The 27,985-nt window shown below is 40.1% G+C and overlaps 1 protein-coding gene and 1 long non-coding RNA gene across 6 annotated transcripts in view; both read left to right on the top strand.

Annotated features, from left to right (window-relative positions):
- TGFBR3 (transforming growth factor beta receptor 3) overlaps positions 1–27,985 on the top strand; it is a 194,068-nt gene that overhangs the window by 86,735 nt on the left and 79,348 nt on the right. The window lies entirely within an intron of this gene.
- Positions 18,190–22,363, top strand: LOC140637949 (uncharacterized). Its single transcript, XR_012035071.1, has 3 exons — positions 18,190–18,473; positions 19,476–19,683; positions 21,933–22,363. It is a non-coding gene; the product is annotated as an uncharacterized lncRNA (long non-coding RNA).

Below are 27,985 nucleotides of genomic sequence, written 5' to 3'. Positions count from 1 at the left end.
TTAGCACGATGTAATGCAGGGTTATGTTCTTTGCTGGCTGGAAGGTGACAGATTGAAATAGCCTTACTATTGCCTCTTCCCCATCTGGAGAAGAGACTGCCTTAACCCCGTCTAAAATGTGTCCAGCAGCAGCGTTTTCCAGCCAGTGTGGTGTGTGCCTTTATGGAGGTTAGGGTTACAACCCCGACCCATACTGTGTTGCTATGGTAACTCGTCTTGACTTTTGAAAAATTGTACCTTCGTAAAAATGTTGTTAGAAAATGTTTTTAGAGGAGCACCCTTCACATTTGAAAATGTGACTTTTAGCTTGAAGGACATTTTGGAGAGTCTTTTAAAAAAGCAATAGGCTGAAGTAAGGAGCAGGTCTACAAATCTGAGACCCAGATGTGCTGATTGGGCAGATGCCCAGCTTATATGTGCAGAGTATCCAAATCTCCAGCTTGTTCTCTCTTGTTTTCATTGCTTATCTGCTCTCTTGACATTCTGTTTGAGAATAAAAAAGAAATTTACTGCTAACATCTCTGATTTAAATACTGAAATTCTGCAGAAATGTTTCTTATATCACTTTCAGTCGTTTACCCACTGTATTCTCTGAATATTTCTGTAAAAATTAGCATGCTTAATTATTTTACTTTTCTTTCTTCCACAGAGAAGAGGCCATGAGTGAGCTTGGCCCTGCTAATGATCTCTCCACACCGTTGTATTTCTCTTATCCTTGCCTCTCTGACTTCTTGAATGACTGAACATGTGTCTTCTTTCCTCCCTGCAGCCTGACCTGTGTTCTCCCGAGCTTATCTCTGATGATGCCCTTTTGTCCACCTAATGGGATACTAGACTGGAGACAATCTAGTTTTAACCACCTGACAGAGGAGACCAGGGCCAGGGAGTGACGTGATGACTTGTTCACCGTCAAGAAGTTGGCGCCAGTGCTGGCCTGGGGTCCAGGACCCAGGGGTCCTGATTCGGATGGCACAGCTCTTTCTCCCACAACTCCTCTCCCCACTTGATTCCTCCTCAGCTCTTTTCTCTGTACTCCCTTTCCTGGCCTCTCTCTCTGGGCTTCAGGATGATGCCATAGCCTGGTTCTCCTTCTACCTTTCCATCTGTTTTTCTGTTTCTTTCCCAGCTCTTTGTTTCTCTTCCGGGTTTCTTGCCTGGGGTGTAGTCTTTGGCTTGTTGTCCCCTCCCGTCTCTTGTCCCTAAGGCAGCTTATCTGTTTTGGGGATTTGGGTTGTCATCTTCATCCGAAAGACTCCCACTGCTCTTCTCTAGACTTCTCCAAGAACCCTGCCTCTCAGGTCTCCCCTCAAGCTCCCATGTGCCTGAGCTGTGCTGTGGAGGAGCAGCTATCAGGAAAGTTCCATCTGCTGTTAACCCCAGTCAGTTCCCAAATGTGTGCCTCTGGAGGACTTAACTTTATTCTCTAAACCCCTTTCCTCGAGAGTTTACTGAAGATTGAGAGACGTCCATATGGCACGTAGGGCTACTATGTGTGCCTGGCATATAGTAAACAGTTAAATGCTAGCTCTTTTTATTGCCTCTAAAACTGAGTGTAAGCCAGTCTTCTCTTTACTCCAGTGCTGGTTCTCATCCCAGCTTCCATGTCCCATCAGTGTCACTGCTACCATCCGTCTTGGGACTTTTGAACCATCTTGGATTTACCCATCCCTTTCAAACCCTTTATTGGTCAGTCATCATGTTTTATTGACATTTCCTCTGAAATTTCTCTTGAATCTTCATGTTCTTCTCTACTTACCCTGCAGCTTTAAAAACCAGCTTCCTGGGATGGATGGTTTCAGTCTAGCTCTTCTTAAAACAATTTTCTCTACACAATACCTCATAGTTCATTCATTTACAGATGCATTCACTGAGTTATTCATTGAGAGCCTACTGTGTGCTAGGTAGACATCCCAGCTGCATTCTTACTCATGTTTATGTCTTCAGCACTTGTTGCAGATTGAAGGCAAATACATCTAATGCAGTGTGACAACTAATATGACCATTATTTGTTCTAAAATTAACAGAGTTTTGCAGGAGCCCAAAAGAGGGAGCATTATAATTCTATATGCAGGTGAGGGAAGGATTCTCAGAAGAGATCATTTAATTAAGGGCTTGAAAGTCAAGTAGAAATTTCTGGGTAGAAGAGGAAAGAGGCCCCAGCATACACAGAGGGAGAAGCAGAAACCACATGTAGAGGAAAGTTTGTTCATGTGCACAGTGTGGTGGGGAGACAGTTCAAGGAGTGCAAGACTGTGGCCTTGGGCCACATTCTATCGGCTGCCTGTTTTGTAGGTACATCATTTATGTACCATAAAGCTTTATGTACTTTTCAGCCCTCCAAAAAGAAACTTTGTCCTCATGAGCAGTCACTCCCCATTGCCTGTGGTCCTACCCCCTGCCCTAGATGACCACCAGCTTGCTTTATTTCTTTGTAGATTTGCCTAGTTTGGACATTTTCTGTAGATGGAATCTACTACATATGTGACTTCTATGACTGGTTTCTCTCACTTAATGCATTTGAGACTCATCCATGGTGTAGCCTGTTACTTCATTCCTTTTTATTCCTGAATAGTATTCAATTGCATGGCCATATGGCTGTATCGTATTTTGCTTATTCGTTCACCAGTCTGATGCCTGTTTTTGTAAACAAAGTTGTTTTTTGTTGTTTTGTTTTTTTAGGTAAATAAAGTTTATTGGACTATAGCCATGTCTATTCATCCTTGCTTATATGTCATCCGTGGCTGCTTTCATACTCTAATGGCAGAGTTGAGTAGTGTGACAAAGCCTGAAAGATTTATGATCTGGCCATTTGCAGAGAGAGCTTGCCAACCACTAGAATAGAGGATGGGGACAGTGGGAAGTGGGGTGGGCTGGGGCTTGAAAGTGGAAGATGAGTGGAAAGGCTGCATGAGTGAAGCCTTTGGACTCACCCTATGGATCCGTGTCTCTCCAACTGTGTGTGTTATGTGAACCCTCTGCTTCAGAATCCTTTAGAGATGCTTAAGTGTGGATTCCCAAGCTGCACGTGTGATCTTTCAGGCGAATCCATTGCTCCACACCTGTTTTCCTAATTCCACCTGAACTCTTAGTCTGTGCTGAACCTTCCGTGATCCTTTACTCTTCTCCCTCTCCTGCTCTTCTAAACGTTGCTCTGAATCCCCTCTTCTCCCCTCGACCCCACTCTGTACCTAATCAGAGTATGGGATTGTGTATTTTCTTATATTATTTGCTGCTGAATCATGGTGTGTTAATCTTGCACACCCAGTTGGTGAGTGTACTCCTTAGGGGCAGGAACCAAGTCTTGAACCTCTTTTTTGCATTTGTGCATATTGGGTTCTTGAATGATACTAAGGATGTTATTTAAAGTATCACTGTAAGCCTTCTTAAGCTACTCTGCTTTTCTTTTTAAAGGTTTATTTATTTGTTTTAGAGAGAGATTGAGGGGGGCAGAGGTGGGGAGAGCAGAAAGAGAATCTCTAGCAGACTTCCTGTTGAGCAAGGAGCCAGACATAGGGCTCCATCCCACAACCCTGATATCAGGACCTGAGCTGAAATCAAGAGTCAGACATAACCGACCCGGCCACCAGGTGCCCCAGGTTCCTCCCCTTTTCCACAGTGTACCTTTATTTGATTTGCATTATATCAGTGGACTTGGTGTTTGTCCTTAGGTCCCTCTTAACCACTGTAGCTAAGCTGATATCCTTCATTTTGTATTACAGCTTTGATTTACTTTACCCAATTAAACCTCATGCTCCTGCAGTTTACTCTAAAGTACCCAGAGCTCAGTGTCAGTCTTTTCCCCAGGTCCATTTCGGGTTTTTTTGCTACATTTTTCTTTACTCTTACATTGTAGTCATCTGCTACTAAACTCATTCCTTTCTACTCTCAGCTGGGTAAAAAGCTATAAATGGTTTTTGACTCCACGCTGCTCCCGTGGGTCACTCGTATGATCTGCGCCAGGTTTGAAGTTAGGCCGCTAGGAATGATCTGTCCTCTTGATGCAGGAAGGTGATTCCCAGCCAATTCTTAATATCGCTGGAATTAATTAACCTTAATTCCTCTGGTTGAGAGAGGGCATTTTACTCTACCCTGTATTGTTAAATACCTAATAACTTGATTTTTTTTATTTTGTTTTTTTGCTTAGAGATCACTTAAAATATCCCTGCCTGTATCGTAATTTGTTCCCTGTTTAATGTGGCTTTTTCCTTTGTTTACTCTGGACTCAAGTCTTTGTAGCTTGTTTTCTAAGTCAGCTCAAAAACTGCTGGTCATTGGCTTTGGCAGCCTTTTCAAGCTTTACCCACCAGAACCCTACAGGAAGTTGTGTGTCGGCCAGAAGAGTCTGTTTATTTAGAGCATGGTGTCCAGCAGAAGCAATCCATTTATGAGGGTCTGTTCTTAAAGACGCAGGAGTCTGAATCTGTGTTTGGAAGACCTGTTGCTTTGACTTCCATAGCAAATGTGTGCCCTCTCCTTGCCTTTCCAGACTGCCAGGGCTCCTCAGCTAGACTGGTGGTGATGAATTGAAATTGTCCTTTCTCTGAGCTCTCTGACCTTGTCTGAAATGCTAAAGTATCAATGCCCGGATACTTGATAGCTCTTTTTACCTCCTAAGAATGGGATTGAAAAATATTTTTTGTTAATGAATTGGCTTTTTAAATAAGTTTATTGATCACCATTTTTTAATATATATGTATTTAAGATTCTATTTATTTATTCATGAGAGACGCAGAGAAGCAGAGACATAGGAAGAGGGAGAAGCAGGCTCCCTCTGGGGAACCTGATGTGGGACTCCATCCCAGGACCCTGGGATCACAACCTGAGCCAAAGGCAGATGCTCAACCATTGAGCCACCCAGGCACCCTGACCATTTTTTAATATTCTGATAGAATTTTGCTCTGAGTGCCCTCCTGGTTTAGAATGCTAAAACTAAGTTGAAATGGCTGTACTTTGGACTCCTGGGAATGGTTGCTCACCCACAGTCATCTGTATTGTCTGGGTTCTAGTCCAAGACATGCTACAATACTGTTTTATATTAATGGCATTTTTTCATCTAAATTCCAGAGTCCTTTGGCTGAATCTAGAATTTTTACATCCTTTGAGGGAAAGAGGCACATTGCAGGTATGATTTGGCTTCTTCTGAAGATAGAAAGACTAGATTAGATGTTACTGGGTCTGACTATGGGCCAAAGACAGTCATCCATAAGATCTGGAATCACTGCAAGAGCCTAATTCTTGCCCACAGCCCAGGTACCACATTGTGCCCATGAAAACAATTTTTCTTTGTTGATACATGTGTACACTCATATGATTCTTTCTGAATCTGCTATAGCAAGTTGGTGTTGTGGCTGTAGGTTTTATGTGCCTAGCAGTGGGCTTGCCGCAGGGTAGATACTCAATATTTGATTTGATTGGTACTGATTTAAGTTGAAACAGCATTCATTATCTTAAGAGATGAGCTCTTGGCAAGTGTGGCCTCACTCCTAGTGATGTGAGCACATGTGCAGGTGCCTTGGGAGTGAGGGAAAAAGAGATATGGTCCCTGCTGAGGACCAAGACATGCAAGGCAGACAGAAAATGGGATATCACATTTCTTAGCTCTAGCCATGCTTCATAGTGGTGGGTGGTCTTTTAGTGGTCGACATTTGGATCTTTCTGTGAGTGGAGGTTGTATTGGGATTTCTACCTCCAAATAGCTACTCAAGGGCATTGGCTTGCCTGAAGTCTTAAGTAAATTTAACCCTTATTAAGTTAAAAATAATGCACATTCCTCTCCTACTCCTCTCAATTTCTAGTAGAAAGACATGCAGGTACTGTTTTCCTTGGGAATCAGTTTCTGAAGATACAGAGGAAAGCTCAAGTCCAAGGGAGATAAAGGTCCATCTGAACATGCATATGCATGCTTTGGTGTGAGATTTATGGACATTTAGGGTGTCTCCTTTGCTTGGCACTTTGATCTCAAATTTGAGGGCCTTTCAGATTCCAAGGCAATTGAAAACTTTAATTTCTAATAATGAGTCGTGTTTGGGCATTTTGCCTTCATCATCTGGCCCCCAAGGACTTAAGGGGGCCAATTACTCTCATTTTTAGTCTGAACACCCCCCCCCCCCACCAGATTTTTATCTTTTGCTCTTGGCCAAAGGACTCAGCCTGTTCCCCACCAATAGTTCCTCCCGCAGAGCTCTGTACCCTTTAGAGGCTTTAATATTGCCCCTCTGTTGCTCTTTGTATGTTGCAGAGTATGTGTTGCTGTTTCCTGCTTTCATATGAGCTGAAGATACCGCTTTTTCTTCTCCCCTTCTCATAGCTGATTGTTAAGATAGTGAGAATGTAAGTGAAATGGCAGTGCTGCCATTGTGAACAAGTCTTTCACTGAAAAAATCCTTCCGATTTTTTGTTAGGTTTTTAATGGTGTAAATATCTAATTCCCAGTGTTTTAGTTGGAAGCTGTTCAGGTTTCCCAAATCATAAAATCTTTCAAAGTTACTTTTTCTTGATTCCATTCTCCTCCTTTGTGCATTGCAAAAAAAAAAAAAAAGAAAGAAAAAAAAACCCAGCCTCTTTTCAAATAGGGAAATGACCTCTGTTTATTAGAGACTAGAGTGATAGGAACCCTTGACTTGCTGTGAGTTTTTCAATGTGTTTTGGAGCTGTGTACTAGGGTAATATTTAATTCTGTTTTTGCCATGTGTTTTTATATACATTTCCTAAACACTTCCCTGGCTCGGTCCTATTACTGTGTGTATGTCCTACATGTGTTTCCTATTTTTTATGACTCATACTTACGGTACTCATAAAGATTTATCCTTTATCTTGGCTCTGAGTAATGAGTCCACTTGCACATTTCCAGCAGAGATGTGGGTTGGGACTTTGGTATTTAATCTTGCAGTGTAGGCCTCTTGAAGGCCTAGTGCAGGAAGCATGACCTATTCATCTGAAGGTACTACTCACTTTTCCTCCTCGAGGGCACAGTCAGCTCAGTTTTTGTGAATTTATTAATTTGCATTTTCCAAGTTTTTCCTTTCCCTTTGCCCCCTTTAGCCATTCTGCTTACAGTGAGACCACCAGAAGGCGACTAGATGTAAGGCTCTGTTCCTTTTCCCTGCTAGTAACTGTGTTTAAAGAGTTTGGTGGAGGAAGAAATGGAAATAATTAAGCTGAAATGATATCTATATTACATGTGTTAACAAACACCCAGGGGGTCTTCTTGGGTTCAAATAAACATTCAGACCCAAGAGACTATCCCAGGGCACAGGTGGCTTTAGCTTACTTAAAGGGATATAGGATAGAGACCACAGCTTGCAGCAGGGCAGCATGGTGTTCCTCCTTTTTGGATGCCTTGTGGCTGTCCATACATCAGTTCATATAGTCATCCAGAGCTCTCTAGTTGATGGCTGAAATGCCAGGAGAGCTATATGATGGTGTGTGTATGTTGCCCTGGTTTAGAAACTATATAGGAATAGTTTCCATGGTGCTATGAAGGAAATGCTCAATTTATAAGGGAAACCCCCAAATCTCTCTTCCTAGCAGGTATTTTTAAACTTTCCAACCCTAGTATAATTTTCCAGTTAGGGATAATTTTTTACCATTAGGAACTTGCCTTTTATTATAGTTGACATACTATTTTAGATTACTGGCGTTACAGAGTTAGGATAGTTACCAGAAGTCCAAATTCTCATGTGAAGGAGGAATACATTTTGCTAACTCTTTGTCCACACCTGTGATAGACTAAGTAATGGCTCCCAAAGATGTGCCCACATCCCGTTTCCCAAGATGTTACTATATGAAAGTTTTATAGAACAAGTCTTTGCAAATGTGATTAATTGAAGGATGTTGAGGTGAGAAAATTCTTCTGGATTATCCAGGTGGCCTCTAAATGCAATCACATGTGTGCTTGTAAGGTAGAGGCTTGACATTGGAGAGGAGAAGGCCACATGACTGTGGAGGCAGAGATGGGAGCAAAGGGGCCACAAGCCAAGAAATAACAACAGCTGTGAGAGGCCAGGAATGAATTCTCTCCTAGAACCTCTGGAGGAAGCACAGCTCTGCTGACCCCTTGATTTTGGCTCAGTAATCTGATTTGGCTCAGACCAGTTTTGGACGTCTGGCCTCCAGAACTATGAGAGAATAAATTTCTGTTGTTTTAAGCCATCGAGCTTTTAGTAATTTGTTGCAGCAGCCACAAACTGCTGATACACTCCCTATGTCTCATTAGCTGAGGAGATTCTCTTAAGTTCCATGTAGTTCTCCTGCTCCCATATTGTTCACTGCTTCTGGTTTTCATCTCTGTAAAGGACACTCACTACCAGTCAGTTGCCAAGGCCAAAAACACTGGTATTATCCATGACCTCCTATGTTTTCTTAGATGTCACATCCAATCTTATTTATTCTATCATAAAAATATATTCTGAACCTTGCCTCCACTTGACCCACCTCAACACCCACCACGAACTTCAGTAGCGCCTCCGTCACCTCTTTATTTGAGACACAGTGAACTCAGCCCAGTTCCCTTCAGGGGGCAAGATCTGGAGCTAGAGTGCCTTTGTTGGAAGCTTGGCTCCACTGTTTATGAGCTTTGTGACTCTGCACAGGTTTTAATGATAGCATCTACTTCTTAGACATTATGGCAATAAAATAGTTAAAATGTGACAAGTGCTTTGAACAGTGCTTGGGCTTTAAAAAGCACTCAGTGAGTGTGAGCTGCTATCATTAACTAATAAGATCTATTCTCTTCATAGCCTTTTAAAACTTTAGTAGCAGAACTCACTAGCTGAGCTTCCTGCAGTGGCTTCCCATTGCTTTTAGAATAAAATCCTCAGCCTCCAGCACAGCCTCTCCCACCTTTGCACCAATCTCACTGTACCGCTCTTGTTTGTCCTGATGTCCTCCAGAGGCACAGAGCACACTCCTGTTTCCATCCTCTGCCTGGAGCACTGCTCCCTCCATTCATCCATCCCTACCCAGTCCTTAACCTCTGCAGAGAGGCCTTCATTGACCACCACACTTGAAATAGCCATACTTACCCCTACTATCTCCAAATACGGTTTTATTTTTTAATTTTTTTTTAAAGTTTATATATTTATTCATGAGAGATGCAGAGAGAGAGAGGCAGAGACACAGGCAGAGGGAGAAGCAGGCTTCCTGCAGGGAATCCAATGTGGAACTCTGTCCCAGAACCCCGGGATCATGACCTGAGCCAAAGGCAGACACTCAACCACTGAGCCACCCAGGTGCCCCTGTTTTACCTTTTTTTTTTAAAAAAGGATTGATTTATTTGTTTATTCACGAGACACAGAGGCAGAGACACAGGCAGAGGGAGAAGCAGGCACCATGCAGGGAGCCCGATGTGGGACTCAATCCCGGGTCTCCAGGATCATGCCCTGGGCAGAAGGCAGGTGCTAAACCGCTGAGCCACCCAGGGATCCCCTGTTTTACTTTTTAAAAATAACTGATATCACCTGATAAAATATCACGATATTTATATTTAGATGTGTTTATTGTCTGTCCCCTCCACTAGAATATTTGTGAGATGTTTTATTCTATGCACCAAGATCTCCATTAGAATGTACTCAGCATATAGTAAGCACTCAATAAATATATGTGAAATAAATGCTTGAATGAACAAGTGCACATGGGGATTGTAAGTTTTATTAAATAGACTGAGACTTTTTTACTTGGAAATTTTTGGAAATATATTTTCTGGAAAATCGAGTTATTGGTATTAGTAGGTTTGGTCAGTCATAAAGTAATGTTTTCCTAATTCAGGTTTCAAGATGTGGAAACAGAATGCTGAATTGTGAGTGTTAATAGAGAACTTGGTCCTCCATTTGTCAAGGTCTTTTTTGTTTAAACTTGAGCAAATCTGTAGAACTATATGAATCTCTGTTCATTCATTTGTCAATAAAAAGAGGTTGGGAAGATTGAGATCTAAAATTTCTAATATTTCAGGAAGTTTTTTTTAGTTCCTTTTTTTTTTTTAGTCTACATTGAGAGTTAAGGTTACATTTTTAAATATAGTTAGTCCAGTCCTCCAAATTGAAAAACAGTATAACTTGCATTTAGGACAAGATGTCAATTGAAATGTAGAGTTAAAAGTGTTACTGGAATTGTTAAACTAGAAAATATCTTTAAAGAAACCCTCAACGTCCAGTGGGAACACCTCTAATAACTGAAATGTAAACTAAGAGTATCTGATGTCTTCTTATATGTGTGGGTTTCTTTTTTTCTTTCTTTCTTTCTTTTTAAGAAAACCTGGATTAAGTAGGATTTACAGATCTGGGACAAATCTGGCCTCAAAATACTTGGGAAAATGCTTTTGAATTTTGCTGCCTAGATCTTACTGCCTTGTATAATAGAAATTTCATGATTTTCCAAACAGTTCTGTTTTATCAGACAGAGTACACACAAAGAATCTCCCCCTCTCTTTTATTTAATGAAATACTGAAGATTAGAGGAACTAATCATTTCAGTTTGCCTGAGCAAAGGCCCCTCCTCATGTAATTAGACCCAGGCAGCTGAACAGTTATCGACAGCAACCTTCATAGATGGTGTGTCAGTGCAAAGCATTGTGGGAGTGAGGAAGGCAGGAGCTCGTGGAGCTCGTGCGTGGATGTGGGGACCAGGGCAAGGAACAACACCTGCAAACAGAAAAGACAGAGACATAGAAACAGATTATTGTCCTAAACACATATGATAAAAACTTAACCAAATAGACCTAATCAAGTACAGCTGGGCTGAGATAAACACATAAGTGCTAAGGAATCAGGCATGTTGGAAGGATGTGGGGCTGGGGGGAGGCTTGTTGCTGGAGTAATTGGAGCCAGGTGTGTTAGCCTGGCAATGCTTTTTGGAGGTGAGAATTTGGAGAGGTTTGAAATAGGGATGTGGTTTGGCTGAGGGCTAGAGGGAGAATTTTCCACGACTAGGGGGGAGGCTGGTAAATAACATAGAGCCAAGTTGAGGAATCTGAAATACATTGAGGACAGCATGTACCTTGGCAGCTGTGAAAGCTTGTGCCTGATAGCCTTGTCTGTTGATGTTTATGGTGGGAGAATGGGTGTTCAATTGTGTACTCAGGTCTTCAAAGCTAGATAAATTGGTATAATCTTTAACACTGGAAGAGGCAATTTATTTATTTGACAGCACAAGCAGAGGGAGAAGCAGATCCCCTGCTGAACAGGGAGCCGGATGTGGGGCTCGATCTCAGGACACTGGGATCTTGACCTGAGCCAAAGACAGATGCTTAACTGAGCCACCCAGGTGCCCTGGAAGAGGCAATTTAGATACACCTCTAAAGACAATTGTTTGTCTCCAAACTTCCCTGCCACAGATTGATGAAAACCTCTAGCTTTACCTCCTAATCTGGTGACTGGAGCTGCCTTGGAAGGACTTTGTGGCTTTAGCACTTCCCTGGGTGCCTATTTCTCTGGCGGCATATTCCAGATGGAAAGACAGGTGACTGAGCTTTTGTTCTAAAATATGGGAACTTAGAGTAGATGAAATGTTGTGATTAGGTATGGAATGAATGTGGTATTCTCAGGACCAGTCTTTGTTAGATTCTGAAGTCCCCAGAATTGGAGTAAAATTTGGAGAGCAAGAGCTTGGCCTGCCCAGGTTAGGCTTGCGTGAGCAGGAAGGGTAAAGAAACCTGTGAAGATGGTTGAAATTGTGCTTCCTGAGCTCTGTCTTTTGGGCATAGTCCTTAATGAGACCTAAGTCTCAAAGGTTGGAAAGGTTGGGAAATGGCACAAGAACCTTTTAGTTCTTTATTAGGAAGCCAGGTGGCTGAGGGTCAGGTAAGTAGGTGTCATTGGTTTGTCATCCTGCTTCAAAATCCAAGGACCTAGAGGCAGGAGGTGACGGTACCACTCTGATCAGGGCCAAAGCCAAACACCAGTGAGCTGCTTCCTCAGAGGATTATGGAAACTGGCATTTTGGTCAGTCTTCTCAACACCTCCACAAGGGACTTGTTTAGAACTAACAGGCATGGAAATTTAGGCTGTGAGAGGTTAAATACTCTGCCTTGGGTTGGGAGCTACGAAGTATTTGGCAAATCTGCAGGACATACTTCCTATAGATGGGGTCGATGTGCAGTGAGTAGCTGTGGGCAAGGCAGGTTTTCCCAAGGCTTAGACATTGATTCAGTCATTAAATCAATATTTATTAAACACCTGTTACTGTCAGGCACAGTGCCAGGCGTCGGTAGTCCTGACACTCCTAATCTTGAGAATTTGCCAAAGGTAGCAAAGATAGAGTGGATAGTGAGTTCTCCCCCTGCTCTTGCTCCTGTTAGATGATCTCAGCCTCTTTGCCCTCCTTAACCATGGGCTTAAGTGTCGCTCCTGGTGTTGTTTGTTGACTCAGTCAGATTGGAGGTGAATCTTTGAACTACAATGAAATAGCCATCTGGCAAGTATTACATATAAATAGCTGGGTTGTCATGTATAGGTTAAGAGCTTAGAGAGAGGGGCAGGTTGGGGCGTCCTGTTACTAACGATAGTTCTGTTCTATACAAACAACTCTCTCTACTGGATAATCTGTGCCAAAATATTACCAAATAGCTTGGAAACAGGTTAGTGTTTTGCCCTTTAGGGATAAAAAGACCACGGAGTTGAATTTGGAAAGGAATCTTGGAAAATGTTTCAATAAAACAATATATCATTCACATGCCCAAAAATTCAGCACTGCAGGGCTCCTGCTGGCACAATCAGGTGAACTTTGAGATATATTATGACTTGATCTTGAATTCTTGCATATTTCAAGTAGGCTGAAAGCTATTTTTGTTTTATTTATTTTTTATTGGCAATGACCTTTTATCAGAAATACGTAGCAGATATGCTTTAGATAGAGGCCAGTAGGCTTTCTGGTAACTTTCTGTATCTACAGCAGCCCTCTTTTTCCTTCAATTTTATATAAAAACATATATATATATATATATATATATATATATATATATACACGTATATATTTAAAATACATATATATGCTTAAAGACATACATATATTATTACTCCCGGTAATATTAACAGCTCAGAGTTATATACATATATACATACATATATACACATATATATGTATGTATATGTTTCTATGTAAAAATATAAATGGAGGGATTTCTCAGCATCATGTTGTGGAGTCTACCCATATGTTCATCTTGCCTTTTGTCTTTCATACATTGATTCATTTATTCATTCTAAAAATGTCTGAGTGTTTACCTTGCACAAGCATGGAGATACAGTGGTAAATAAGGCAAAGTTTCAGCCTTCAGTGCTTATGTGGGTTTGAACACCGGGTACCCATTCAAGTGGTAAGAAGGGGTTGTTAGGGTGTTTAGGAAAGGCTTCTTTGAGGTGTACTGGAACAGAGACCTTAATGATGGAAAGGAGCCCTGCACAGATCCAAGGGACTGCTAATGTCAAGACCCTCAGCTTGGAAGGAGCCTATTGGAGGTAAGAAGACTGGGGTAGCTGGAGTAGAGTGTTCAAGGAGGAAAGCCATAGGAGATAGGATTAGTTAAGGGTCAGATCATGTGGTGCTTTGCAGAGGGTGAAGTTGTTTCTTTGGCATTTCTTATGTTTCTGTGTTCTTGTCTAATGGTTAAAAAGGCTGGCCCTGAATTCTGAAGGCTTGGGGAGCCCTTCTTTTCCAATAGCAGAGACCGGGTTCTATATGGAGCGATGTAGACTGTTCCATTAGCAGGATAAGTAGAAGCTAGGTTACTGGAATGATTATTTGGGTAAGAGTCCCAATGATGCCATAACCAGCTGTGGAACTTGGGCATGCCATTACCTCTTTGGCCTTCAGTTTCCTTATATACAACAAATACTTAGAGTAGAATATCTCTAAAATCTCTTCTACCACTAAAAATCAGTGGTTTTATTATACACAAATTTCATTTTGTGTTTTATCTCCTTGCTCCTTTCAGGATTTTATCAGTGCTGCTTGCAGTAACTAAGTCCACTGGTTCTAGTTTTAGCCCTTTCCCTATTCTTTTGGAATAGCCGGTAAAGTATTTGGGGGGAAAATGGCAGGAAGAAGTTTAAAAAGTGGAAGAAAAATGAGAGCACTTCATAACTTTGCACCTTGGATCCAGAGCTGGCCAGTGTGCCTAATAATGACCATTTAGCACTTTGCCCATTGGCCCAAAAGAACTCCCAGTCACTAAATGAGTCAATTTTAATGACTGAGACTTGTTTTCAGCCTAATGATTTATGGTTTAACCAAGAGCAGCCATTGGCTTTATTAAGGAGGATTATTCCAACAAAACTGTTTTTAGAACATGACAATGTAATAATGTTATTTGCATTGACTCTTTTGTTTTAAAATCATGTTTTTATTTCTTAGAAGTTCTGTATTTCAATAGAAAATAGAAAAATCTGCCAGTCTTCCTGAAATGCAGTATAAATCATGAAGCTCTCTCATTGAAAAGTATGTCTAGAAGAAATGAACAAAACCAGATAAATTAACTTGTCTTAAGACTATTATCTTGTCAACACTACCTATTTTGGTAGACCACTATAGCTCTTGATTTGCCCTTAGAATTAGCTTTGAGTATGTCATGATTTGTTTTGCTTCTGCCTGACATAAAGGACTGCAGGACACACACTGGCCCAGAGTTAAGTTAAAAAAGGAAAAAAAGGAAAAAAAAAAAGGAAAGAAATTCTCTAAAGCGTGTTCATACTGGTCTGAAAAGTTCAAAAAATTCATTTTGGAATATTTTCAGTTCTTGAAAGAAGAAACGTCTTCTCTTTTATTCTTTTGTATTCACGTTGACAGATTAAACTAAACTTTGGTCAATCTTTTAATTGAGTACACAAATCATTTAGTGTGACCTGGCATTTCTGAGTGAATGATTCAGTCACATTAGGCTAATTTTTCTTCTCAACTGTATCTATTCTAGGGATCTGTCTTAAAGACTGTTACTGTCTGTTGTTCAAATAACTATAGGCTTTGGTCTAGCCTCTCCATTTATGGTGAAACTGAATCCCAAAATAAGATACTTCAGCATCACTCCCTGCCCCCCGCCCCTAAATGAATGATATATCCAGAGCCTCACACTTAATAAAAGATTGAGAAGCATTAGTGTTTGTGGTTTATAGTAAAAGTTACTTTTCTCCATTTCTCAGGCAAGGATAATTATTACTTCTCCTTGATGGCAAACAATAAATCATGTCTGTAAATCAGACAGTCCTGTTTTCGTCCCAAAATTGCTTACCAACAGTTTGCTTGCTTCCTTTTTCTTTTAAAGATTTTATTTATTCATCAGAGAGAAAGATAGAGAGGTGGAGACACAGGCAGAGGGAGAAGCAAGCTCCATGCAGGGATCGATGTGGGACTTGATCCCAGGTCTCCAGGATCATGCCCTGGGCTGAAGATGGTGCTAAACCGCTGAGCCACCTAGGCCGCCCAACTTACTTCCTTTTTCAAAAAGAAGACCCTAGAGGTTATGACCCAAAAATTGTTTTAGTGTGTACTGGAAACTTATTGTTCGTGACAAGACTTAGGCTGGCATCTCAAGAAGACATTCCTAGGGTGGAGAATGTCAGAGTTGTTTTCCTGTAGGGATGGTAAAGGAGAGAGAGGACTGGCAGAATTATTTCATGTGCTGTAGAAAACTAAGGGTTGGAGGTAAGGATTTTTGCCTATAACCAGGACCAGAATTTCCAGGCCCTATGAGTTGTTCCTTGTAAAAGTGCTCAAGGGAAGTCACTCAAAGTAGTTTTCTGATTCATTGATTATTTATGGTTAAAGTATACCCCAAACTCAACATGTGTTCATTATTGAGGGCCTGTGAACTGGGAAATATCCCAGAGGACAAATTCTTTACATCTGGGAACATTGGGTTTGAGGACTAAAGTTTATTTCCTTACCTTGTGAGATATTCCTTGATAATTCAGTAACCATACCATATAAAACTTGGAATGGGATCCAAGATGGGATTTTTTAAGCTCTAATATACATATACATACGTATGTACCTATACATATACATACACACACACACACACTTTGGGCATATAAGTGAGGCAATTGAAGTGGATTTAATAAATTAATGCATTAATGTGATTTAAGTGATAACTTGATATGCCAGAAATTGATGTGCCCATTATTTATCAGGAGGCAAGCCATGGTCACATCTCAGTGAATTATATTACACGCTATTCTTTCAATTGCCTTCACTGATTAGTTAAGCTTGGCTTTCATGGCCCATTGATATCTGGCCCTGGTCTACTTTTCCCAATTTTATTTCTTTGTATTCTTTTGTACATTTCCTCAGCTCCATCTGAATTAAATGGTCCCCACACCTCTGCATGTTCCCTCCCCTGCCTTGACATTTCTCTTGAGGCTCTCCCTGCTCTTGCCACCTGCTTTCTGCCTGTTCCCCTACTTGTCCTCAGAGCCCAGTGGAAGTGCCCCCTTTTCTCCTCCCACAGACATCTGGAGATGATCTTTTTGTACCTGTTAAGCTGTGAACTTCTTAAGGACAAATTTTATATCTAGTTTGCATCTGAAGACCTTTCATTACCTAGTGGCCCAAATAAACATTTATGTGTTCTGTTTTCACAGTTTTTGCACTGTCAATATACTACCTGTATTACTATTTATCTAATTATTTTTCTTTAAATCTAAAAAAAACCAAACCAAACAAAACAAAACAAAAAAAACCCAACTGGTTTTACCCTAACATCCTTAACATGAAATAATGTTTTTAATGCCCATAAACATGAACACATAAACTATAGGTAAAAATTTCTGATTTTTTAACCTTTCTTAAGTATCCCCATGCTTTGGGAATGATCAGTTTACCAAAGTGCCTTACACATACTGGCCATTTAGTATCTGCCAAATGAATAAATGATTGTACAAAACATGAAATAACATTTTCTCCCTGTTAGCTTAGTAGCTTTCATGGCCATTAGCCTGGAGATAAAACAAGGAGAAACTAGAAAAGACGTAGTAGGAGTGGAGCCATTCATTCCTGTCTGTGAAGCAATTAGTGTTAGACATTACTAATTACTTCCTTATGTATTGCAAACTGCTGGGCCAGTGGGGCCTGTCAGACAATAAGTTCTATAGATAGCTGATTCCCTACTGATTGATCGAGCCTCTTGCTGAAACCCCAGAAATGTACAAGTGGAGCCCCTCTCCCCAACAGGTTCAGGAAGCAACAGTATACATGGGGTGCACTTAGAGAAGAGGAATGTGATAAGTGTGTGGACATATCACATTGTTCTAATCAAATCTCTAAATGTTCTGTTCTGGGTAATTTGAATTACAAATTTCTCCCTACCATTTTTTTTTTAATACATTGTGTACTGCCAATATAATTGAGGTTCTGAGGATTTTTTCTATAATTTCTGTATAATAGGAATTGTATGTTTTTCTTACCTTTTGAGGATGTTGTAAGGCTACTCACATGTACCACTTGGAGCTCCTTAAAATATTCTGTGTATTCAAGCTAAAATAACATAGTTAATTATAATTGTATTACTAAAACTTGAAGCCTTTTACAAATTCATGAAGAAATTTGTTTCTAAGTTGCTGTATTTTGTAGTTGGTGCTTCTATATAGTATAGAAATAATATATAATTCCTTAATTGTTATTTAAACTGTGGCATAGGTTGATAGATTAGAGACCCTAGAACAGATTGTTTTCTCGTTTAGTTTTAAATGAGGTTAGATGATTTTTCCCCCTAAATTTATAGGAATTAGTCTATGTAAGGTCAGTATGGCTTAAAGTCTATTTAAGATTTTCATCAGAAAAATCACCTCTCTCCCTCTCTTTTTAAATCCAGGGTTGGGATCAACAGCTGTTCTAACATGGTCAGGGTAACTTGATATAATGGTATACATTTTTACCCTGGTTTGCTCTTAGAGCAGATTTGAAATGGTTGTTTTGGAAAATGTGCTATGACTTTATCTCTAGACCTTCGCACCGGAGCAGTTAGTTCAGCCCAGCAAATCCCTGGCACTTGATGTGCATCTTTCATAACAGAACTTTGATGCTGTGACTTGATGCCTTGAAATCAGCACAACAAAATGGTGCTTGAAGAGCAGTGTTTACTTTGATCATTTTTCAACTTCTGTGCCCTAGCCTTTTCACGGAGTACAAATTGCTTTACCAGAGTTATGAGGCTGAAGCCCACGGACTGTTTTTGTAGTCTGGTTGCTGTGGTGATTCTTAGCCTTCCATGAAACTCCATCTCCAGGGAAACAGAAACCTTTGCAGCTGTCTCAACCTTTTTGGTGCTGTATCTGGTAGAGGTCTTCACCAAGCTTGTAGCAAGCCAGAGAGTGGTCGATAGACAAATACGTGGAAACAGGGCATCGCATTCAGGACACATTGTATTATTTCCGACAAACAACTCTCTTATCCTTCTCACGAATCATAGGGGACTTTGAAGTATCTCCAAGTCTGACTAAAGCCAGAGTTCAGTGAGCCATGGAGATGTGTTGGTCATGATAATGATATGAGTAAGAACTTTGGGAGAATGGCTGATGACATTTATAATGTTGCCATGTGGGGAAGAAAGAGTGGTGGCAGAGGGGAAGCTTAATGGGACTTGTGTGTGCCCAGAGAGAAGTTGGTTTAGGAAGAGGGTTCAGGCTCAGTCCAGGGATGCCAGCAGTTTGATGTTTGCAGGATGTGAGGAAGGCAATTTTGACCATAAGTCACAGTAAGGGACAATATAGATAAGACTTTCCTTCCATAGGAACTAAGGGAATGGAAAAAAATAACCATGGTTTTATAGCATAGAAGTAACACTTAAAAGAGCGCTTACTGTATGCCAGTCATTTTTAAGTGCTTTCCACATATGACGTGTTTAATCCTTTGACATCTGTTGGAATAGGCATTAAGTATTATCCCCATGTTACAGTTGATGAAACTGATGCCCATGGAGTCTTAACATGTTCAAGGTCCCAAGCTTGTAAGTGGAGAACTGAGGTTCCAAATGACTCTGAGTCACTGCTATTAGCCACTAGGTCAAACTGCCTGTAATTTAGAAAAGAAAGCAGAGTGACCCAAAGGATCGGGTTTCAGGGGACACTGGCCAACTTGGAAGAAAACGTAGATCTTGGAAGAGATTAAATTATGCTTTGAAATGTGTTTATTGATTTGTTCATTCATCCGTTGATCATTAAATACTTATGTAGGACCTACTAAGAACCAGGTATTAGACTATGAGATAATGAAAAGACAAGTCTCAACCCTTCCTCTTAGTTTATGTGTACAAGGTTGATTTAATACAAGGCAGCAGGTGCTAGGTACTGTAACAGAAACTTCGATTGGACATAGGTCAGAAGCATTCACTGGAAAGAGCTTCCTTCTTCCTTCTGGGGGCATGATGACAAGAAGACTTCTTAAAAGGCATGGTAGTTTTTCTGTGAGGTGAACAAAATTGATCCCCTGTGAAAATACGACAATGTAATTAAAATTAAGTATGTTAATACACACCCTTGCCTCTTTCTAAACAGAATTGAGATGTCTTATTTGCTGAGTTTGCATATAGCTTGTCCTTGAGAATTTCCAGACCAGCAGTAGAGTAGTATGCCCACTTTATCAACAACTCTGGTGGGAATTGGGTCCAGAGTAACAAATGGAGAGCACTTCACAAGAAGGAAAACAGTTGGAGAAGACTGAGGGAATCCATCTTTATAGGAGAACCTTCCTATGATGCCTCAGGTGATGACTGTGCCCACAGTTTGTAACATCTGTTGAGGGCCTTTCTGTAGCTCATAACTAAATTTTTAACCATGCACAAACATATTATCAGTGCTTTATATGTTTTAACTTATTTCTTTTAAAAATTCTAAAAGGTAGATACTGTTACCCTTATGTTTAGATAAACAAGGTCACACACGTAAGAAATGGAGCTGGGATTCAACATAGGGAATTGGCTGCAAGCATCCATGCTCTCAATTATTATGCTTTGCTGATTAGTCATATTTCACTTTATGGATCCCATTTTAAGCCATAAAGTGATTAATCAAAAAGCAGTCTTTTAGATGGTGGGACCTTCTTTAGAATAGCTTGAGGCCAACAGAAGATTTCCCCCTCCCCATGAAATATCTGGGCATTCACTGTCCTAAGAGGGACAATATCCATTTTACACATCATCCATATTTTATTTCTCAGTACTGCTGGGAACCGTCTATGGTGAGTGGAAAATTAATAGAAGAAGAAACACAAATTATATAGTTTTGCTACTTGTTAACCCTGGTTAAAATGTTTGTTTGCTTAAGGATGTGATATCTGATGATGACTTTATCAGGTTTCTCTCTTCTAGAAACAAGGATATTTTAGAATATTATCCATGTGTAACGGTCTGAAAAATGTGAGTTTTCATTGTCTTTCTTTTAGAGAATAATAAAATTTTCCTCACATTCAGAGTTAACAGTAAATTATATTTATAACAAACACAAATTATCTAACTTCAGCAATTCTTTGTGATTGCTCTGATCTCTTCTAAAGCTAGCGGAGATTTAATTGAATATTTTCTAAAGAATAATGGCTTTTTCAAAACTAGGTCTAATATTAGAGTCCGGGCTCCTAAGTAAGAGACAACAGGCTTCCACGGGCTCACCTATACCATGACACAGATGTGACCTGCACCTACCACAGTAGTATTGTGAGCTCTATGAGATACTGAACCATACTCACTTTCCTGACAGATTTGCTCTCTCCTGCTGTCATTTTCTTTTGCATTACTGTTGACACTCTAGAGGACTTTGTTGTCTATTAAATGTATGGATTTTTATTTTTTATTTTTAAGATTTTATTTATTTATTCATGAGAGAGAGAGAGAGAGAGAGAGAGAGAGAGAGAGGCAGAGACACAGGCAGAGGGAGAAGCAGGCTCCATGCAGGGAGCCTGACGTGGGACTTGATCCCGGGTCTCCAGGATCACGCCCTGGGCTGAAGGCGGCGCTAAACCGCCTGAGTCACTCTGGCTGCCCAACGTATGGATTTTTAAAAACAAATTTAACAGACTTCTTTAGAGAAGAAATGAAATAGGACATGGATAAAGTGATTCTGAAAGTCTTAGGAAAAGTCTTCACTAAGGAAATCACAGAATCTAGACTCTAGGGTCAGAAGGGGTCTTAGTGCTCATCCAGTCTAGCTTATATGTGGTTTGTGGGTTTTGTGTCTAAAATATCTCTAACAAGTGGTCATGCAGCCAGTCCAAGTAGTTCAGATAGTTGGAAAGGAGTGGGAGAAACCAGAAAATTCATCATGTTGACAGGCTTTGCCTGTTTCTTACACAGAGGATTGGGTTCAATTTGTCCTGCTTGCTTGTTGCCTCTCCTGACCCTTGACATCCTCTGCTGTCCCCACACAACCTGGACATATCTCAGTCTTGGTATTATATTACAATCCTCTCGCCATCTGTCTGTCTTTCCTTTGGACTCTAAGCAAATTGGTTAAAGATAGGTTGCGTCTTACTCATCTTTCCTTTGTCAATGTTAATAGAAATAATTGTCCTGGTGCCCAGCTCATCATGGGTACCTAACTAATGCAATTTAATTAAATGGAAAAAGAAGTGTGTAGAAACCATGTTCCCATTTGAAGCTAACTTAGTGTGTGACTTAGCTTTGACTGTCTTACATGAAGTCCTGAGGATTGATGGGACTTTTCAGCCCTTCTAAGATAAACTGAATTCCTTGTATTATCACATGAAGGTCTTTCAGGTGGGATTTGAAACTCAAGAGTTGGTCTGGTCCAAACCATGTGGAAGATCAAATCACATTTTTTTTGGTGTGTGATAAAAAACATAGGATTTACCATTTTAGCCATTTTAAAGTGTATAGTACAGTAGCATTTGCATATTTACAATGTAGTACAACCATCACTACTATCTCATCCCAGAATGTTTTCTTCACCTTAAAAATACCCTATCAATTAGCAATCACTTTTTTTCTCTCCTACCCCTAGGTAGTGGAGATGACTAATGTGTTTTGTCTCCGGATTTGCCTGCTTCGGACCTTTCATATAAATGTAATCATACAACATGTAATGCTTTCTGTCTGGCCTTTTCACTTCACACTATGCTTTCAAGGTTCATCCATGTTATACAATGTATCAGTACTTTATTCTTTTTATGCTAAATAATATTTCACTGTATGGGTATGTCACATTTGCTTATTTCAAATAATTTTTATGGCTGTAAAAATGGAATACACAATATTCCATTGTGTGTATGTGTGTGTGTCACATCATTAGCTGTAAAAAAGGATGAGGTTTTGCCATTTTGACAACATGGATGGATCTAGAGGGTGTTTTGCTAACTGAAATAAGTCAAACAAAAAGATACCATATGATTTCACTCCTGTGACATTTAAAAGCAAAACAAATAAACAAAAAGAAGAATCAGACCTATAAAATACAGAGAACAAACTGAGGGTTGCCAGGAGGAGTGGAGTGGATGGGAACTGGGAGGATAGGCAAAATGGGTGAAGGGGAGTGGGAGATACAGGTTTCCATTTATGGAATAAATAAATGGAATAAATAAATCATGGAGATAAAAGGTACAGTATAGGAAATACAGTCAATAGTATTGTCTGGTGAGAGATGGTAACTATACTTGCCGTAAGCATAGTATAACTAATAGTGTTGTTGAATCCCTGTTTTGTACACCTGAAACCAATGTAACATTGTGTGTCAGGTATAATAAACTTTTTAAATTACCTTTTTATAGAGCAATTTGTCATTACGATGAGTCAGATTTCTTATTTCTACCCAAACATCACGAATGGCAAGAATCTTAATTATTTCCACAATATCCTGGTAATTTTGGAGTATTTAAATTTATGATCCATTCCTGAAATATTTTGTAATGCACCCTCCCTCCCCACATTCTACTTTTCCCATTTTGGCTCTACTTATTGCTTATTAGAGGATGAATCAGAGCTAGAATGGTGAACTGATAGTTTTCCTGAAAATGAAAAGTAGAATGCTAGCAGCTCTTGACTTAATAGGCATTTGGGACTTAACTGAGTAATGAAGCAGAGCTTAAGCTGTTTGATCTTGGTATCTATTTGGACCATCCAGACTTTGGTCAGTCCTGGAAAATTTCTTTAGAGATGTATTATGAAAGAGTAGCTTGTACCTTCTCCATTTACAGGAGAAACTAAGCCATTGTAATATTTTCAAACTCTCTTTAAATACAGGTGCTCTAGCTCTGCCTTACATACTTAGTATCCTGAGTAAAGTTCACAGAGTAGAACCTTTTTTTCCTTTTAAGTATAAGAAGTGAGATTATATGTAAAAAGTTTAGACATCGTTACTGTTTCCCAATGTTAAGGCAGCACCTTGTATTTCCCCAATGTCAAATAGGGGAAATAATTTTATTCACTTGGAAATGAAATGTTGTTATCTCTTTTTCTTTTTCCCTATACATTCACTAATTCCCAGTAATATAAATTGATTTATCAGGGCTTAAATTTGCTGACTACACATAAAGTCTTGACAGGATTACAGTATCTTCATTATTGGGAAAAGAATGACTGGATAGTATTAACTTTATAACTTGGAAAACGAATGGTTTGTATTAGAATTTGCTCTTGTTTCATTCTGAGATAAAATCCATTCCTTGTTTCTGCCGTGACACTCAGTGTTGATTTACCTGTAAATAAATGTCAACAGGACCACTCTTGATCCAAATAGGAAACATTGTTCAGACTTCTTGTATCTTAGATCTTTTCCTTTTTTCTTTTAGTTATTTTCCTTTAGGTTATTAATAAGTGCTGAAAGCCTTTTTATTTTTAAGATCTTTAAAAAAAAAATTTATTCAGAGACAGAGAGAGAGAGAGAGAGAGAGAGAGGCAGAGAACACAGGCAGTGAGAGAAGCAGGCTCCATGCAGGGAGCCTGACGGTGGGACTAGATCCCGGATCTCCAGGATCACACCCTGGGCCAAAGGCAGGTGTTAAACCGCTGAGCCACCGGGGGATCCTCTGAAAGCCTTTTTAAAGATATAGAGAAACTTTAATGAATTTGTAACCAAGTATCCTGCTGTTTACTGTAGCTTAGTCCTTTCCAGTTAGAACAAATGTATTGAACTATTTTTAATACTGTCTCTGGATGCTTGGGTGGCTCAGCAGTTGAGCGTCTGCCTTTGGCTCACTTCGTGATCTGGGGATCCTGGGATCGATCCCTGCAGGGAGCCTGCTTGTCTCTCTGCCTGTGTCTCTGCCTCTCTCTCTGGGCCTCTCATGAATAAATAAATAAAATCTTAAAAAAATACTGTCTCAAGAAAATAGGAAATTTAAACTTTTCAGTACTGACTTTAGGAAGATATTCCATCTTAGACACTTATCAACTATAAGGTGCCAAATTCTGTAGGCATATTTTGGCAACTTTCTGTTGTACTTAGGCAGAAGTACTAGACTGTAATGTAAATACTGCAAACTGCATTTGCTCTATTGGCAATTAAGCTGTCCTGACACAGTTCATTGCCTAAATTAAAAGCATTTAAAATTCCATGCCCCTGAAAGATAGTGGAACATTCAATCAAAGAAAATGATGTTTTGTTTTGTTTTGTTTTTCAGGAAAAATACTCCTAAAACACAGAATGATAACATGTTCTCCCCACTTTGGCTTCTGGGTTATTTCTCCCTTTCTCAAGATAAGCCATGTAACATTGAAACTAAAGTTCCTTTAAAAACATTTCTACTTAAAATCATAACCTGGCTGGATGAGACCAGAATACCCTTAGGGGGCCAGTACTGTGAACTTCAGGAGTTGTTTTTGTTAGAACTTTCAAAGGAAACCAGACTTCACAAAATTCCCAAGGTTTTTCCACCCTGACCAGAACTTAGTTTCCTGAGAGAGTACTTTGGTTTAATCCACATATCAACCGGGAGCCCCTGGAGTTGAAGGAATGATTGGTCCCATCTTTGCTAATTCAGTGACTTCTAGAAATACAGAAAGTATATTTTTGCAGATTGCCAGAGCTTTAAAGTTCTCCTGACCCTCTCTCCACTTTCCTGTTTTGTAATTCTACATGTGTATGGTGCTTGAGTACAGCCAATTCACTTGGATGTAAAATGCAACCAACACCATTTTGAGTTCTATAGTGCATTTGATCATGAGAACAGTGAGCATTCCTAAAGCTTTTGTAGAGGAGACAGAGGAGGATTGACATCAAAGCAACTCAGACAACTTGAGCTGGCAACGTAGGCATCACAGTTCATAAAAATGCTTGTTGCCCCATCCCTGTGGTGTTTTACTACTCCCCCCACCTTGTGCTAGCTTCCCATTATCTTGCTCACAACTCAGTCCCCTTCCTTTCTTCTTTACCTTTCCTTTTCCAGAAGCGAAGTAGTTCCTGCCTCTTAATCCTATAGAATAGGCCAACACCCCAAGTTAAGGTGGAGTGGGAAGGTAGAGCAGGAAAAAGAGAAGGACAGTGAGAGACATTGGTTCTACTCCTAGCATTGCCACTCTCTGGCTATATGACTTTGGAAAAATTCTTTACTCTAGTCACCAATTTCTTCATCTTTGAAATGGGAATAATTAGATAATTAGAGCAACTTCTGATGAGAGTGATGAGAGCAGCAAATCTTAACCCAGGAGAAGGACCCATAGGACCTGCCTATTGTCTCTTCTTAGAATACAATAATGATGGCTGTAACTTCTGTTCCCACCACTATTCCTATTAACATCAGAAACACAAATGCAGTGTTTTGTGAAGTCCATGCCTTGATAGGTACTCCTTTCCAGATTTCACTTTCATGCTAGAAAGGTGACTCTCTATGCCCAGTCACAATTCCTGACCAGCTTCAGGTCAATATACTAGGCCAGGGGAATCCAGGTGCCATCCTTTTATAGAGCTTAAAGCATCATAAATCACAGCTTGAACACCAGTGCATTTTGTCTTTATTGCTATTATAAACTTACTAACTTTAAGATGGTGCTTAAACAGCAATCTTTATTGAGATCTGTGATAGCAATTGGCAGGTGGAAATGATTATTTCAGTACTCAGATCATGTGAGAATTGGGTTCTTGCTATGCCTACTTATTAAATTCACTCCCATTGGTCACCTCAATGATTTTCTTGATTATGCAGTTCTGTTCACCAGAGTATTGACAAGCTGGCCATTATGACATCCTATTGCTATAGTCAAATGCATGCCAAAATACAGGTTTATTAAACAGTTAAGTAGCAAAAACAATTTCAAGCCCATTGTGAAAAGTAGAAGTTGAGAAGAAATAAACTTACATAGTCCAGGGACATCTGGGTGGTTCAGTCGATTAAGTGTCCAACTTGATTTCAGCTCAGATCCTGATCTCAGGGTTGTGATACGGAGCCCCACGTTGGGCTCTGTGCTGGGCATGGAGCCTGCTTAAGATTCACTCTCTCCCACAGCACCCTCACCACCTCTCATGCACATGCATTCTTTCTCAAAAACAAAAACAACCCCCCCCCACACACACACAGAAGATAAAATCGCTTGATTCCACTAAAAAATTTTTTTAATACAGTCCATAGTTATATGGTAGTATTAAAAATAATAAAATGTTTGGAATGGGTCTGTTTACTAAGTGTGATGGAATATAAAAAAACAGACTTTTTTCACATTAATCAATGTGCAAATATTGAGTTCCTTCGATTTGTCTAGAGTTCTCATTTTTTAAAAATATTTTATTTATTTATTCATGAGAGACACAGAGAGAGGCAGAGATATAGGCAGAGGGAGAAGCAGGCTCCATGCAGGGAGCCTGACGTGGGACTCGATCCCGGGACTCCAGGATCACGCCCTGGGCCGGAGGCAAACGCTCAACCACTGAGCCACCCAGGTGCCCCTAGAATTTTAATTTCTTTCTTTTTTTAAAATATTTTGTTTATTTATTCATGAGATGCACAGAGAAGAGAGGAGAGACACAGGCAGAGGGAGAAGCAGGCTCCATGAAGGGACCTCAATGTGGGACTTGATTCCAGGACTCCAGGATCATGCCCTGGGCCAAAAGCAAACGCTCAACTGCTGAGCCAACCAGGTGTCCCTAGAATTTTAATTTCTAACTATTCTAGCATACTTCATTGGCTAAGTGAAAAGTGTTTGAAATTCTCTAAGAGACAGGAGAATGTTTGGTCAATTTTTTTTTTCAATCTTTGTTATTTATTTCTGAGAAGGAAAACTTGCTCCAAAGGCTTTTTCACATTTTATCGATTTGTATATTCATAACTATCAAAATAATTTCTGTGTGTGTGTGTGAATAACTTATTCTTCCTTTTATTTACTCTTTCAGAAAAATCATTGACTGCTTGCTAGGTGTTCAGCTCTGTGCTAGGCCCAAGAATGCAGAAATGAGTATGACTGTTTCTGCCCTTGAAGAATACCTCGAGGATTTCACAGTATAAGAGATGGGGTGTGTGTATGTGTGTGTAAATGACAAACATCTAAACAGATTATTGCAGTGCCATGCAGAAGTAGAAAAATGAGCCTGGTCTGTAGGAGCACTGTTGAGCTCCAGTCCTGCCTGCAGATAGGAAAAGATTTCCCTGATCTTGAGCTGGACATTCATGTGTGTCCAGGGGCTGGCAGGAAGGTGCTGCAGGCCAGAATCCTGAGAGGCCCTGGTGTGTTGGCCTCCAGTACGATATTCAGATAGCAGATACTTACACTAACGGATGACGGAACAGTACCTATGAGTTAGACTCGCCATCAGCAATGGCCTGCTGAGGGCTCCTGCCACACTTTTGCCCCCAATTATGCCCAAATCCAGGGTCTCTTTTTTCCCTACTTCTCTTCCCCATAGCGACTGGACTGTGGGCTACTCTGGGAAGGGAGGGCCAGGGTCTCTGGAATCCCCTTGCAACTCTCCCAGGACCCTGTTAGAGGGCCATGACCCATAGTTTCAGAAATATTCTTCTGTTTATATGAGCTCTTGCCCCTCAACCCCCAACCCAAATTTAGTTCCGAGTATTTTTCCAGAGCATTCAAAATATAGAGCAGAGACGGCAGGCTTATTTCTGCATCAAATTT

Source organism: Canis lupus, chromosome 8 (assembly GCF_048164855.1).
Source record: "Canis lupus baileyi chromosome 8, mCanLup2.hap1, whole genome shotgun sequence".
NCBI classification, from domain to species: Eukaryota; Metazoa; Chordata; class Mammalia; order Carnivora; family Canidae; genus Canis; species Canis lupus.
The sequence above is the reverse complement of the archived record's forward strand: the minus strand, read 5'-3'. Positions and strand labels throughout refer to the sequence as shown.